We start from the raw sequence: 16,998 nt of genomic DNA, 5'->3' as shown, positions 1-16,998 counted from the left end.
AGCTATCCCGCAGTCCCCGCCAGGGAATGGTCTTCCTAGTGTGTGGAAACTTTTCCTCCTTCACAGCTCCCTTCCAGAGGGGCAGATCCCATCCCAATTCCTTTCCTTTTTCTTTTTTTCTTTTGCCCTACTAGTTACGTGGGGATTTTCTTGCCTTTTTGGAAGTCTGAGGTTCCCTACCAGCATTCAGTAGTTGTTCTGTAGGCGCTGTTCCACATGTAGATGTATTCTTGATGTATTTGTGGGGAGGAAGGTAGTTTCCACATCTTACTCCTCTGTCATCTTGCCGGTCCTGCAAGAGAATTTCATGAGAAGTAAGACAGCTAGCTGAAAAATGTTGGGAATGATATGAGTTCAAGAGAGCTTTGACAGCATGAGGTACAAAGATGGTCAAAGAAGATCTTAAGACTATTTCTTCAGTGGCTTTTACCAGAAAGGCAGTAGCAGGTGTAGCCCTAAGTCATAAGCGTAACGTTGGGTCATGGGATCTAATTGTTGGCTGTAATAACCTAGATGTTGTGGTAGCCCCCATGTTTTGAGTAAGTACTCTGAGGGTATTACCCTCTTTTTCATAAACTAAAAGGAAGAAAGGGTAGTATATAGTTTGTATATCCAAGGGCAAGAGGATTTATTCAGCTTTCCTTTAAGATTTTAAAGGCTAGATCATCTTGGTTTTTCCAGATAACAGGGTCAGGCTTAGTAGTTTTTAGTAAGATATACAAGCCTAGGCCATTAAAGAGAAGTTTGGAATCCAATTGTGACAATAACCAGCTAGCCCAAGAAAACCTGATAATTGACATTTGGTTTTAGATTTTGGGAAGCTCAAGATGCCATGAAACCTATCAGCATCTAGGTATTATCCTTGTTCTGAGATTAAATATCCTAAATATTGGATAGAGCTGTAATGGTGAAATCTGTCTTCTTGTGAGGAGGCTTGAGAGGGTGAGTAGAGAAGTAAATCATCTACATACTGTAGTATGGTAGAGCCTCCAGAAAATTTTGTATCATCGAGGTCAGCATTTAAATTTTGTGAGAAGTAAGAAGGACCTTTAGAAAAACTGTGGGCCATTTCTGTCCAGATATATTGTTGTCCTTCCAAGGTAAAAGCAAGAATATATTGGCCAGCCTCATCAACTATAATACTGAACAATGCCTTGCATAAATTGATCACGATGAAAAATTTGCTTTCAGTAGGGAATAATGCTAATAATGTATGGGGATAAGGAACAACAGGATGGTGAGAAATAACAATGTTATGTGTTGCATGGAGATCTTGAACAAATCTTTATTCTTGACCATTACGTTTTCTTATAGGTAAAATGGGTTTTACAAGGACTACTGCAAGGGATAATAAGTTCCTGTGCTTTATAGTCATCTATGATAAGTCTTATGCCCTGTAAAGCTTCTTTGTTTATAGGGTATTGATTAATTTTGGAGAGAGGTTTTGAGGGATTGACTTGGATCTTAACATAGTGAAAAGCAATATGAATTCTGTCTATGTCTGTGGAAGATTTTGCTCATAGACTAGGAGACACTAAATTTAATAACAGAGATGTACCTGAAATTTGTTCTTCTATGGCTTGTAAAGTACATGTGAGAGAGAAAAGGTTTGGATTTTCTTGGGGCTTAGATTCAAGGGACTTAAATTCAAGAGATTTTAACAAGATTTATTTCTCTCTTTCAAGAGAAAGAAATGGCAGCATGATATTTTTCTAGGAAATCTCATCCTAATAAATGAACAGGAGCCTAATCACTGAGGAAAAACAGGTGTTTATCTTTCAAAGGTCCCAAACAAAAGGGTATAGATTGAGAAATAAAGACACATTGTGGTTAATTTGAACTCCCCACTATTTGAAGGGACTGTTTATTTGTAGTAGGGTTGAGAACTGATAGAGTAGCTCCTGTGTCAATTGATATGTAAGGGATTTTTACCGGATCTGGAGAGTAGTTTCCCCAGTCTATTTAATGGTAGAATGGGAACAGTCTATGTGCTTCTTTGGAGTCCCATCACTGGGATGAGTTTGACCCTTGGGTCTTGGAAAGCTGTAATTGTCTAGACTTTTAAAAAAAATTTGTGGCAGTCTCTCTTCCAATTGCCAGGTTTTTTGTTTTGTTTTGTTTTGTTTTTTTTAACCATAATGACAAAATCAGGAAGAGTCTGCTTGGGAGATTCCATCTGTTGAAGTCGGAGATGTAAAATTTTAGTTGCCCTTTTTCTGGAATCATCTTCTGGGGTGCGGGTTAACTGGTTAGCTACATTGACAAGTTCAGGGTGGACATTATTTTTCCTTCTGTGTGGGTTCTCTTGACTAACAGATATAGATCTCTGCTTTAACTAAAACATTGAATTAAAGGCCACCCTGCTAGATGCAATGTATATAGGGAGTCCATATTTTCCTTAAAAACAATTTGGATTCTGCTGTAGTAATCATGAATAGATTCAACAGGCTTTTGGGTGCATGTGTTAATTTTGTTCCCAGGTACTGGCTTATGGAAAGCCCTCAGGATGACAAGATGTAGCCTTGGGTTATGGCAGGAGCTTGGTCATATAAAAGAGCTATTGGCTGACTGACTTGGAATTTCAAAGATTGTTTGGGGCTTTCCCAATAAGCAGTTTTCATTCAATGCTGGGCTTGACCTCCTCCAATAAGCATGTGGATTAACTGATAAAGATCAGAGAAATCAGGTTAAGTTTGAATTATAATACTGATTTGGCAAATCTATGAGGATCCCCAGTTACCTTGGGAAAATAGTTTACTATAGCTCCAAGTTCCACTTTCGTCCGTGGAACAAAATTAATTAATGGTTTAGCAGGATCCTCAGAAGACTTAATTTTTTTTAAGATTTATTTATTATTTATTTATTTCTATTTATTTTGGGCTGCATCAGGTCTTTAGTTGCAGCACGCAGGATCTTCGTTGAGTCACGCGGAATCTTTTGTTGTAGCATGCGGGCTTCTCTCTAGTTGTGGCATGTGGGTTTTCTCTCTCTAGTTGCAGCATGTGGGTTTTCTCTCTCTAGTTGTGGCATGCAGGCTCCAGGGCACGTGGGCTCTTAGTTGTGGTGCATGGGCTCCAGAGCACATAGGCTCTGTAGTTAGCAGCACGCAGGCTCTCTAGTTGAGGTGCGAGAGCTCAGTAGTTGTGGCACACGGGCTTAGTTGCCACATGGCATGTGGGATCTTAGTTCCCTGACCGGGGATCGAACCCGCATCCCCTGCATTGTAAGGTGGATTCTTTACCACTGGACCACCAGGGAAGTCCCCAGAAGACCTAATTTTAAAAGGGAAAGTTTTAATTGGCTCAGTTGGTAAAGTTTACTCACTAGAGAAGAAGGGGAGTCTAGATAAAGAAAGGGGGTTTGAAGAAGGCAAAGGTGGATATAGAGAGGGGAGAGTAATGGGTTTAGGGGAACCTTGGCTCATGTCACCAAGGAAGAGGCCTTAGCTGCCTGTTTATCTCCTTTGTTTATTTCTTTCAGCTAACTTAGAAATAATATTTTACAAAGAGGTAATTTTAAAATCCTGAATATATTTAGAAGCCTCTAGGTACCGATTAAAATAGTTATCCCACTCAGATTGTTTAATTCTATTGCCTCAGTCTTTCTAGTCTGGAGGAAATCATGTTCGGGCAGACTGAAAGTTCTTCATAACAGCCATTGGAGTTCTACGTTATCTTTAGTAAGACTGGACCATCTAGTCAAAAATGCGCGTGAGGAGAGACCATAATTTTTTAACATAAAATCAGTTAGGATCCCTGAAGAGCACTGGGATGACTGGAATCTCATATCTCAGAGGTTTTCTTGAGAGCAAAAGAAGAATTCCTAAATAGCCTAATGGGTGTGCTCAGGGTTGGGAGTTATGTTTTGTTTTACAGTGTGCCTTTTATGGGATACATACTGTCTTTCTCTTTTTTTCTCCTGGAAGACAGCATTTGCCCTAGTTGTTCGACCTGTGACCAGTTGTCCCTTGTTACATGTAAATTGTCTTGCAGTTGGCAGATGACCTAATGTCAGTCTGGCCTGACATTTGTGACCAGTGTCTGTGACCAATTTGTGCTCTCACATAAGTCTTTGCCTTAGAGACCAAAGTCTCTAAAAGGAGGTGGCAAGCACTCTAACAGCATTTACTTGCTCAACCTGTGCCCACTGACAGAATTTTTAATTTTTGCTCTCTAGCATTCCAAAGGAATTACACTGAAATTCTAGTATGTTTCCTACAAGAAAACAAACAAGGACTCACAAAAAAGGATAAAACCTTTAAACAGACCCTTAACAAAGTCAGAAAGCTCAACCGAATGGGGAGAGACCATGAATCTGAAAGGAGAATCACCAAGCCAAAAGTAGACAATGGCTCACAGAAGCAACGAGCTCAAGGGCTTTTGTGCGGGTACTTCACACAATTCTGAGGATCATTGTCCTTTGGGGCGTCATCTCCTTTGGATCCCACTTCCAGTGCCAAGGAATGCCTACCTAAAGGAAAAGATAAAATGAGGCAAGCTCAAAATTGTCGAAAAGGCGAGTTTCATTTAGGATTAGCAGAAGAATTGCAGTTCAGAACACATAAACTGTAGCAAGCTGCAGATGAGTCGTTGAGGATTTGGGATATGCTGTATTTATGGACAGGGAGTATAAAGAAGTGAGAGTTCAGTTAGAGTCTGCTAAAATAAAAAAAACAAGTGGAGACCATTTCTGAAAATTTCTGAGGAGACAAAACCAGCCCAGTCCACAAACAAAGCTCAGTTCAGCTTAATTTATGAGACCAACTCACCCAGAGTCATTTCTTGTTCATGCCTCTGGAAACCATAAGCAAAATTTCCCAAGGTTCCCTGACCAACTTCCTATCATTTAAGAACATTCCAATACTATCAGTTTTCTGTAAATCAGACATTTATGGGAAATCAGTACCTCAGTTCTTAAGTTTTGTTTTCCTGAGGGCACGTGTAGAAGATTTTCCATTTTATATTCTCTGGTTCCATTTTAGATTGAAATCCTTTCACATGGCATATGTAGGACTTGGGGGTATTAAAAATGGAAAATAATTTTGGAAGATTATTAAAACTTCTTTTTAAGAACAATGGGGAAAAAATGAGTCAAATTATAACACACATACCATAAAAATGTTTTTAAGCTCACATTTTTTCCTGTGGTATTGTTTTTGATATTGCTTTAAAAAGGTGAAAAATATGCTCTAAAGTTTTTCAAACGGAGAGTTTTAGTCATTTATTTTAATTGCAATCACATAAAAAAAGAAAATAGACAAAATGACCTTACCATGCATTCCAGCTTTATGCTTCTTTATAGCTTCAGAATAAATATGTTTTGATTATTATCCCTTTACAAATAGCAAGTGGGAGTATGAGTATTGACATTCCATGCATAGTAATCAAGGTAATATCTATTTTATGAGGGTACAATTCTTAATTAAGGTTGGTCCAAGTGGGTCACCTTAGGAAAATAATGAAAAGCCAAAGTGCCAGTGCTCAAGGTTGTACTACCTTATAAATAGTTTCTTATTGGTTCCTGCTCTTTATATTACTAGTATGGCTATCTTTACATGATAACAAAAATTTTATTCTCATTTTCAAGTGAGGTTTTTGTTGTTGTTCAACCCTTATAAAAATACCTAATTATTTAATAGATATTCAGAATAACATTGGATTCTATCAAGGAAAGAAAAACAGTGGACAAGGCAAAAACTACGTATGATTTTCCAATATCTCCTAATTTCCACTTTTCTATTAGATAATCTCAAACTCTGGACATATTCTCTTAGAGTAGATGTATTCCTTTATGAATTATGTGTCGGGTGATAAGTTCAGTGCTTTTGCTTGGACTATGGCTTGGTTACCTTGGGACCACTTATTTTTAATGCCTATTTGTTGGAAGATAAGGAATGAAGTTAGGTGTCACACTATCACGCAACCAGTAGGCCATTCCGCCCAGTGTTAAGACTGGGGCTCAGTACTCTCCCATCATCTACTCTTCCTAATAAATAAGTCATTGTTTTGAAGGTTAGATTTTGTAGGTTTATTTGATCAGTTTCTATTTAACTATATTGGTTTATTTGAGGTAGTTAAATAGAAAAGGCTATGAAAATGTTTTTTTCCAATGCCCCTCATCAGACCCTGTACCTTTAATTGGCTTAGGGTTTATCTAGAACTGAAAGCTATTAATATCTTCATTTTGTTAACAAGCGAACTGTTTAGGAATATTAAATAATTGCCAAATAAGTAACTAAATCAACCAGCCTAGGATTATTTGTCTCAAAGATGTCAATGTCTACATTCAGTAAGTGAGTAAATCATGAACAGCTATTAGTCCAAAATACTATTATAAGAAAGAAAGATGAGAGAGATATAAGATTAATGAACCCTCTGCAAAAGATTCAAATGCATGGATATATTAGAAGTAGTCTTGTTTCATCACTGTGTATAAGCCACTTTAGACAACTTTTATTGCTTTACCTTAAAGTGATTTAAATCTTAAAGGGTAGAAGAAAAGAAGTAGAACATTTATCTCCCTTCCCCCCATCTCTTCTTGTACCTATGATCAGAAACTTTGACAGAAGTTTGATATGATAATATGATAGAAATAATACATAATAGTTTCACAAAACTTGCTTCATATGTCCTGTTTTGAATTCCAATTTTGATGATTATTGCAAAACAGGAAAGTTTGGATTGTGTGTTTCTACGGTAAGTCTGAAGAAAGAATGTGATGTCATTGATGTTTTATGTTTTCATCTTTATGATTTTAATTTGCTTTCAATTTTTAAGATTTTAACTTTAAAAACCTTTGCTCAAGGGGGAAATTCTATAACTGCTTTCTTGGCTCTCATGTTGTTCTACAACTTTTAGATGCATGGAGGAAGAGCAGGGGAGAGTATGAGGAAACAATCAACTTGCTCACACAATCAATAGAAGGCAGATGGAAGCAGGTTATGAAAAAAGGAAATGCATTGGATATAGAGATAGTAATTGTCAGCCCAGCCATTGATGGCTAGCACTTTATGTATTTTTTGCCTGGATAGGATGAAATGTAGTTGGCATACGTTTTATATACATATCATTTATATGCATTTAGTACTTCTGCAGATAAAATTAACTTATTTGAGTCTCTTCACACACTGAATTATATATCAGTGTTTCCATTTTCTTGTTGTGGAAACAGAAGTTCAGAGAAATTTAGCTACTTACCCTAGGAAGCATAGCTGGGAAAATATGGAGTTCACCTCATTCCAAGTATCTCTTTTTCTAATTCCTGAAGGCAACCGTTCATTCATGAACGGTACCTGAAAACTTATTGTTTCATAGAATAATGTTGTTGGAAAGAGGGCAAATGCTGTTGTATAATTTTATTTTATAAATACCTGGGAAGGATAGAAGAAACTATGTATCACAAATATTAACTTCCCAAAGAAAAAGAAAGTACAATGTTTTCTTTCAAGTATAGGAATAAACACAAGAAAGACCCTATCTCCAGAAGAACCCAACTTTGTGCCAAATGTGCTTTACACTTATCAGAAACTGTTCGTCATTCACAATGTAAAAATGATGTTGTTATTTTAGTTTATATATAACAGATGACATAAGGAGTGATTTTGTGACTAATTCAGGCCTCATGGTTCTTTTTCCCACCCAAACAAATTCATATGTTAGGCCATTTAATTTCTGCAGATCTACTGTTTCAAATTTTACAGTTCATTTTCAAGTTAGAAAACATACTGTTGTGTTTCCTTTCTATTTCTTCCTGAATATATTTGTGTTAAATTTTTGTGCAATAATGAATCATTTTTTGACACATTCCAATATTTCTTTCTCACATGCCTTTCTGTTTTTCAGCTCCAAATAATGAAATCATCACTGACCCCATTGGCATTCATTTCTACTCTGATTTGTGTGAAGAACTCTTAGATTGAAGTTTTACACTGTCAACAAGTAGAGGGGTTTGCTATGATCTTGTCACAGTCTATTTGTTTTGCACAGTTTCTCTTCCCTCCATGCGTTCCATCAATGTAATTTCATGTGAAAATATGGTTAGTGGTATGCTTTACTTATTTTTATAGATCATCAATGGAAATATTAACTCTGACAGGAATAAATATAGGGCTCGGTACCACCCTACAAGGTACTTGCTATCTTGAGTTTATTATACATCATTCATTTTCAAAATCTGCCAGTTGCTTTTATGAAGTGTGTGTGTACATTTTAGTCTAAGACCCTCCCATTAAGTTTGCTATTAAAATGTAAGCTCATCTGTAATTTGACACATTTATAAAAAGGGAAGAAAGTAGCTGAGTCTCTTCATAATCAGACTCAACTTCTAGGGCTGAGAAGCAGGTTTTTATTTTTACCAGGTGATACAGGTTTGGCTGGGTAATTTTAGAAAGGCACAAATAGTTGTTTCTTGTATTGAAAATGTTGTTGTATGCCTACTATAATATTCCATTTTCATGCTTAGGTATTATTGACTTTAAAGAAAACTCAAGCTTTTAAGCACTTAAAAATCTAAGATTAATATAAAACACCAGTAGGTTTTTCTTTACAAAAAGATCTTCAGAAGTCATTGTTGGCAAACTTCCAAATACAAATTAAATAATGGATTTGTGTGACATTTTTATCATATTAATTATATATTTATTCTTTTGGTGCACACTGTTTTGTACATTATATGTCTGTTGCCAATGTCTGTGGATGGTATAAAGTTGCAGAAAAGTTTAAGTGCCAAGTTTTAATATGGCTCTGAAAGTTGTAGAAAATGACCGTTGAGAATCATTCTCTGAATATTTACCAATTGAACAATAATAGAATGTTGGACTTGGAGATAATCATAAAGATTTAATTTAGGCCAGAGTGTTCTGTTTTTGTTTTGCAGAAGAAGAAAGTGATCTACAACAGGGAAGTGCATAGATTAAAAAATATTTAAACACTACATCTCAGACTAGAACTCAGGTCTGTAGAACTCTGATGCGCACCATTCAAACTGTTTAATTGAAAAAGCCTTTTTATTATTTTTCTGTTGCTCTGTTACATGTGAGCACCAACTTGGTGATTTTAAACAATCTGCATTTATTATCTCTCAGTATTTGTGAGTCAGGAGTCCAAACATGGCTTCCCTGGCTACTCTGTTCAGGGTTTCAAAAGGTTACCATCAGGTTATTAGCCAGATAACATCCTCATCTGGAGGCTCAACTAGGGAAGAATCCACTTCCAAGATCGTTCACGTTGTTGGTAAGAGTCATTTTCTTGTGACTGTGTAACTGAGGGCATTGGCTTTCTGCTAGTCCTAGGCTGGAGGCCACTCTTAAGTCTTAGAAGATGCTTAACGTTCCTAGAGGCCATCCACAGTTCTTTGGCAAGTGGGCATCCTCCGCATGACAGCCTACTTCATCAATCCAGCAAGGGCAATATCTCACCTCAAGGAGGTCCCAGCGCTTCTTTTAAGGGTGTTCATCTGATTAATTCTAATAGAATTTATTGGCGATCTTCATTACATTGGCAAAATCTCAACTTTGTCATCATACTCTGTTAGCTAGAAGCAAGTCACAAATCCCACCCACACCTAAAGGAAATTATAAAAGGCGTGAATACTAAGGCATGGGAATCATGAGGGGCCACCCTAGTATATGTCCACCACAGCTTGCATCTTGGATCCAAACCACATTAAAGCAATCTACTGAAACACTGGCACAAATATCACACACAGAACGCATACATATACCTTTGACTTTCCCCCAATAATTCAAGAAGCCTTCCTGTATCTATATGCATTCCCTACCTTCTCTAAAGGATCAAATCCAGGGCTTCCCTGGTAGCGCAGTGGTTGAGAGTCTGCCTGCCAATGCAGGGGACACGGGTTTGTGCCCCGGTCCGGGAAGATCCCACATGTCGTGGAGAGGCTGGGCCCGTGAGCCATGGCTGCTGAGCCTGCGCGTCCGGAGCCTGTGCTCCGCAGCGGGAGAGGCCACCACAGTGAGAGGCCCACGTAACGCAAAAAAAAAAAAAAAAAAAAAAGATCAAATCCAGTCTACCTTGTTCACAATCTCATCTTCTCTTTGTCTTGAGAATTTGAGAGAATATTTTCATCTTCCTTTCTTCTTTCTCCTTCAACTGAGTTAGGCATTCAAATATATTATACATCAGCCCTGTCCAATAGAGATATCATGCAAGCCACATATATAAGTACATTAAAAAGTAAAAACAAACATAAAAAACTAATTTTCATAATATATTTTATTTAATTCAACATATTAAAAATGTTATCACCTTGATATGCACTGAAGATATGTGTAAGAAACAATCTGCTTTATTTTCTTCTTACCAAGTCTGCAAAATCTGGTATGTGTTTTACATTTATGGCACATCTCAATTTGGACTTTTTCCAGTTCTCAGGAGGCACTGTGAACAGTTTCTACCTTACTGACCAGTGTAGCTCTTTTTTATTAAAAGCATCATTATAAAAAATCTTCCTCCAGCCATGGCCATATTGATTGGCTCTCTATTACTATTCTCGAAAATGTTTTCTACAAACAACTTCTACTTCCTAATCTATCAGTTACTCTTTTACCCTTTCTCAGCTGGCTTCCACCCTTACAAATCCATCATCACTACTGTTGCTAATATCTCCATGTTGCTAAACCAAATGGAAAGTTTTCTAACTAGAATTCTCATCATCTTGTTGCACAGTTAATGTCTTATTTCCTTAAAATTTCTTTCTCTTTAAATAATGTGTCAGCACTCATGTCTAGTTTTATCCCTCTATCACTGATATCTTCTTAACCCTGTCCTTAGTAATACTTAAACCAGGTTCAAAACAAAACTCTTACTCTTCCCTAAAACCTGGCCCTCTTCTAATCCTAACCAACAAATGGCATAGCTATTGGCCCAGGTGTTTATATAATTGTATCATTCTCTGTCTCTCTCTTGCTATCTCTTTGTCTCTCTCTCTCTACATATATATGTGCACTGTTTAATTCAAGAAATATTTGAGTTTGTACTTTTGTACTATTTGTCAAACATCATTCTAAACGGTAAAAAGACAGATAAGGACTGCTAAGGATTGATTTCATGTGCATATGCTATAAAGAGCAAGAGAAAATAATTATATATGTGATATAATGATTAATATATCATAATGGTATAGACATAATATTGTAATTATATAATTTCATATAGAAAAAAATAAATAGAACAAGATATCAGTATGAGAATGATTATGAATTAGAATTACAATGTATGGTTTGGTAAAATAGTCCAAATTGTGTGTGTGTGTGTGTGTGTGTGTGTGTGTGTATACCACAGACAACAGATAACATATTTGTATATAAATATTCATGTGTGAATAGACATATCTTCTCAAGTATATAAATACTCAAATGAATATTTATATTCATATATATGTGTATGTACGTACTAACTTAGTTCTCACACTAATCATATGAGAAAAAACTTCCCCACTTACAGAAAGTTAAGTAATCTCTCTCCTACAGTCATATTGTTGTAAATGATAGGGCCTGGATTTGAGTCTCCCTTCTACTCAGTGGCATAATAAAGGCAAGGTAATGGGGCAAAGGTCCTATAATGGGAGTAGTACTGCTCTGGGTGCAGAAATGAAGGGCATGCATTGTCTGCATGTAAAAACAATAATAAAACCAAATAACACTAGTCTATTTTTTGTTATCAGCACTACTGATAAATCTAAACAAAATTATTGTCAGTGATAAAATACTATACCTGCAAAAAAAACTTTTGCTCTGCTAATTTCTAAATGATTGTTGTCAGTAATGTTGATTTTAGTAATATACAGGCAGGTTATATTTATACATTTTACTTATTCCTTAATAAACATTATAATTTACATGAAAACTGATTTAGAGAATCCCCAGTTATAAGCCTCTCCCACACATTACCACTTTCAGCCATAGACCTTTGTTTTCAGAGCCAGTACATAATAATTTGAAACTGTTCCACTTGGTTTCAGTCACTTGCAGTTCCTGTCCCCACACCCTATAGTCTGATATTTTAGTGTGCTTAAGCAGTAGTTTTCAAAGAAAGGATAATAGCTCAGTGTTCATAAAGATGAAGAAACAATTTGATTTGCACTAAAGCTGTCAGTATATGTGCAAATCATTCTCTGAGCTTTGTGGAGGTTATTCTTTTGGAAACACTTCTTTACATTTGTTTAAACCACATTATTAAGGTTTCATTTATATATATGAAAGCTGTTCATATTCAATGTATACAGCTTGATGAGTTTAGAGATAAATATTCATCTGTAGAACCATAACCACAATATGTGACCTAAACAAACCATTATCTCCAAAAGTTTCCTCATGATCTCTTTATTATTACTGTCATTGTTCTGTGGTAAGAACATTTAACATAAGATTTACCCTCTGAGAAATTTTGAAGTGTATAATATGTATTGTTAACTATAGGCTCTATAGTGTGCAGTGAATCTCTAGTACTTATTCATATAATTGAAACTTTGTATCCTTTAACTAATGCTTCCCCATTCACCCCTACCTGTAGCTCTTGGGAACAATTATTCTACTCTCTGCTTCTGAGTTGACTATTTTAGATTCCTAATCTAAGTATAAGGTAGTACTTGTCCTTCTGTTTCTGGCTTATTTTCATTTAGCATAATGTCCTCCAAGATTATCCACATTGTTGTGAATGACAGGACTTCCTTCTTTGTTAAAGCTGATTAATATTCTATCATATGTACATACTCTCTTTTCTTTATACATTCATCCACATATAGGCACTTAGATTGTTTCCATATCTTGGCTATTGTGAATAATGATGAAATGATCAAGGGAGTTCATATATCTCTTCAAAATCCTGGTTTCAGTTCCTTTGGATATATAACCAAAAGTGAGATTCGTATATTAGATGGTAATTCCAATGCATGCACAGAGAATAACTTTCCATTTATTAGTGTCTACTTGAATTTCTTTCATCAGATAGTTTGCTTTTAGTGTATAGAAATGCAATTGGATTTTCTATATTGATTTTGTATAATACAACTTTACTGAATTTGTTTATTCTAGCAGTATTTTTTGGTGGAATTCTTTAGGGTTTTCTATATATAAGATCATGCCACGTGCCAACAGAAATAATTTTACTTCTTTCCAATTTGGATATTTTTATTTCTTTTTCTCATCTAATTGCTCTGGCTAGTTATTCTAGTACTATGTTGAATAGAAGTGGTGAGAATGGGTATAATTCTATGGTTCTAGATCTTAAAGGAAAAGCCTTCAGTTTCTCACCATTGAGTATAATTTAGCTGTAAGCTTATTATAAATGGCCTTTATTTTGTTGAGATAAGTTCCTTCTATACCTAATTTGCTGAGACTTTTTTTTATCATAAGTGTGTTGAATTTTTTCAAATGTCCTTTCTGTATCTGTCAAGATGATTATCTGATTTTTATCCCTCATTCTGTTAATGTGGCATATCACATTGACTGTTTTGTGTATATTGAATCATCTTTGCACCCTAGGGATAAATCCCACTTGGTTATAGTGTATGATCCTGTATGTTTATGTGGTGTTGAATTCCGTTTGCTAGTATTCTGTTGAAAATTTTTGCCTACATGTGTATCAGGGATATTGGTCTATAGTTTTGTCTTCTTGTGGTATGCATTAGTATCAGGGTGATATTGGCCTTCCAGAATGAGTTTGGAAGTGTTTGTTTTTCTATATTTTGGAAGAGTTTAAGAGGAATTGGTATTAACTCTTCTTTAAATGTTTGGTAGAATTCACCTGGGAAGTCATCTTATCCTGGGCTTTTCTTTGTTGGGAAGTTTTTGATTACTAATTCCATCTCCTATGTTGCTGTTGGTCTTTTTAAACTTTTTATTTCTGCTGGATTCAGTCTTTGGTAGGTCATCCTATGTGTTGGCATATAATTAATTATAATAATTTGCCTTGATCTTTTTAAAATTTCTGTGACATCTGTTGTAACGTCTCCTCTTTCATTTCTGATTTTTTTTTTTTTTTTTTTTTTTTTTGCGGTACGCAGGCCTCTCACTGCTGTGGCCACTCCTGTTGTGGAGCACAGGCTCCAGACACGCAGGGTCAGTGGCCATGGCTCACCGGCCTAGCTGCTCCGTGGCATGTGGGATCTTCCCAGACCGGGGCATGAACCCATGTCCCCTGCATCGGCAGGCGGACTCTCAACCGCTGCACCGCCAGGGAAGCCCTCATTTCTGATTTTATTTATTTGAGTCTTTTCTCTTTTTTTACGTGGTTAGTCTAGCTAAGTTTCTATTAATTATTTTTATGTTTTCAAAAGTTCAACTCAGTTTTGGCAGTTTTTTCTATTTTTCTATTTTCTATTTCCTTTATTTCTTTATTTTTAAATATTTCCTCCCTTTTGCCAACTTTGACCTTATATTGTTCTTTTTCTAGTTTCTTTACATGTTGAGGTGCAGTTAAATTGTTTATTTGAAATTAGTCTTTTTTAAATGTATGTGTTTATTACTATAAACAATCCCTTTTAGTGCTGCTTTTGCTGTATCCCGTAAGTTTTGATACATTGTATTTTCATTTGCCTCAAGATTTATTTCTGTTTTGATTTCTTCTTTGATCCAATGGTTATTCACGAGTATACTGTTTAATTTTCATGTATTTTTGAATTTTTCTGTTTCCTCCAGTTTGATTTCTAGTTTCATTCCATTGTGGTTGGAAAAAGATATGTGAAATGTTTTCAATCTTATTAAATTTGTTAAGACTTGTTTTGTGACCTAGTATGTGATTTATCCTGGAGAATGTTTTGTGTGCTCTTGAGAAGAATGCATATTCTGCTGTTGTTGAGTGAAATATTCTGTGTACATCTATTAGGTAAATTTGGTCTATAGTATTGTTCAAGCCTGCTGTTTCCTTATTGACTTTTCTCTCTGGATGATCTATTATTGAAAGTGGGGTACTGAAGTCTACTATTGGTGTATTACTGTGTATTTCTCAATTCAGATCTTTCAATATTTGCTTTCTATATTTAGGGGCTCTGATGTTGGATGTGCAATTGACCTTTGAGCAATGTGGGGTTAAGGGCACTAACCCCCCACACAGCTGAAAATCTGCATACTGCTATCTCTGCCTCAAAAGCAAAGGTTGATAAATGACTGACCCAAGGCCAGGAAGCTGAAGCAGTTTGGATATAATCAGGACTCAAATTCTAATTTCTTTTGATTCTGCATATTGTGATCTTTTATCAAACACAAACTATTCCCACACACTAAAAGATCTGTAAACATAAAAATGCAAGTACTATATTTATTGAAAAAAATCTGTGTATAAGTGGACCCACACAGTTCAAACTCATGTTGTTCAAGGGTCAACTATATATATATATATATATATATATATATATATACACACACACACACACACACACATATATATGTATATATGTTTTTTATCTTCTTGTCGATTTGACCTTTTATCATTATGTGATGACCTTCTTTGTCTCTTGGTGAGAGTTTTAAACTTAAAGTTTATTTTGTCTTAATATTATTACAGTCATTGCTACTCTCTTTTGATTACCATTTACATGGAATATCTTTTTCCATCTATTTGTTTTCTGCCCATTTGTGTCATTTAATCTAAATTGAGTTTCTGGTAAACAGTATACAGTTGGATCTTATTTATTTTTAGTACTTTAAGCCACTCTTTATCTTTTGTTTGAGTTTAATCCTCTTATGTTTGAAGTAATTATTGACAGATAATTGAAAGGACTTACTATTGTCATTTTGTTGTTTTCTGTCTGATTTGTAGTTCTGTTGTTCGTCTCTTACTGTCTTCCTTTGTGATTCTTTTTGGTAATGATATATATTGATTTTTTTTTTGTATCTACTGTAGGTTTTTTCTTTGTGGTTACCATGAAGTCTGAATAAAACTTCTTATAGTTATATAAATAGTTAAAATAAAGCTGGTAACAACTATAATCACATGCAAAAAAATCAACAATTTTACTCCTCCTCCCCCACTTTATTATTGATGTCAAAATTTACTTCTTTTTATATTGTATATTCATTAACAAATTTTTGGATTATAGGTATTCTTAATACTTTTGTCTTTTAACTTTTATACTAGGGATAAGAGGGATTTACTCACCACCATTACAATGTTAGAGTATTCTGAATTTGACTATATATTTACTTTAATTGGGAGCTTTCAAATGCTTTCTTGTTGCTGTTTAGCTTTCTTTTGTTTCAATTTGAAAAAGTCCCCTTAGCACTTCTTGTAAGTCAAGTCTAGTGACCAGTTCCCTCAGTTTTTGTTCTTTGGGCTTCATGAAGCTGGTTGCTCACCATAGATTCGGGAAAATTTCATCCAATATTACTTTAAATAACTCTTCTGCCCCTTTCTCTTTCTCTTCTCCTGGAACTCATCTGATGAATATATTGGTTCACTTGATCATGTCCCGTAAGTTCCATAGACTGTCTTCCTTATTTTTTTAATTCTTTTTTCTTTCTCTTCCTCTAACTAGATAATTTTAAATGATCTGGCATCAACTTCACTGATTCTTTCTTCTGGTTGACCAAGTCTGCTCTTGAAGCCTTCTGTTGAATTTTTTATGTCAGACACTTTATTCTTCAGTTCCAGAATTTGTTTGGTTCTTTTTTTTTTTATGGTTTCTATATCTTTGTTGAACTTTTCATTTGTTTATGTATTATTTTCCTGCTTTCATTTATTTTTTTATCTAATGGATGACTGAACTTCTTTAAGATGATTGTTCGTTTTTTGTTTTTTGTTTTTCAGGCAGTTCAATAACATTTCTTTGGTGCTTTATGTAATTTGCTCTTTTGGTAGAATCATGCTTTCCTAATTCTATTGATCTTTGTATCCTTTTATTGATGCTTGCACATTTGAAGAAATAGTCACCAATTCTGATCTTTGCAGATTGTCCTTGAAAGGGAAAGCCCTTCACAGTCAGCCCAGGCCAGAGATTCTGGTGGGCCAAGTGGCAGGGACCATGGATGGACCAGCTGCTAAG

This window comes from Orcinus orca, chromosome 17 (genome assembly GCF_937001465.1).
Source record: "Orcinus orca chromosome 17, mOrcOrc1.1, whole genome shotgun sequence".
Classification (NCBI taxonomy): Eukaryota; Metazoa; Chordata; class Mammalia; order Artiodactyla; family Delphinidae; genus Orcinus; species Orcinus orca.
The sequence above is the reverse complement of the archived record's forward strand: the minus strand, read 5'-3'. Positions refer to the sequence as shown.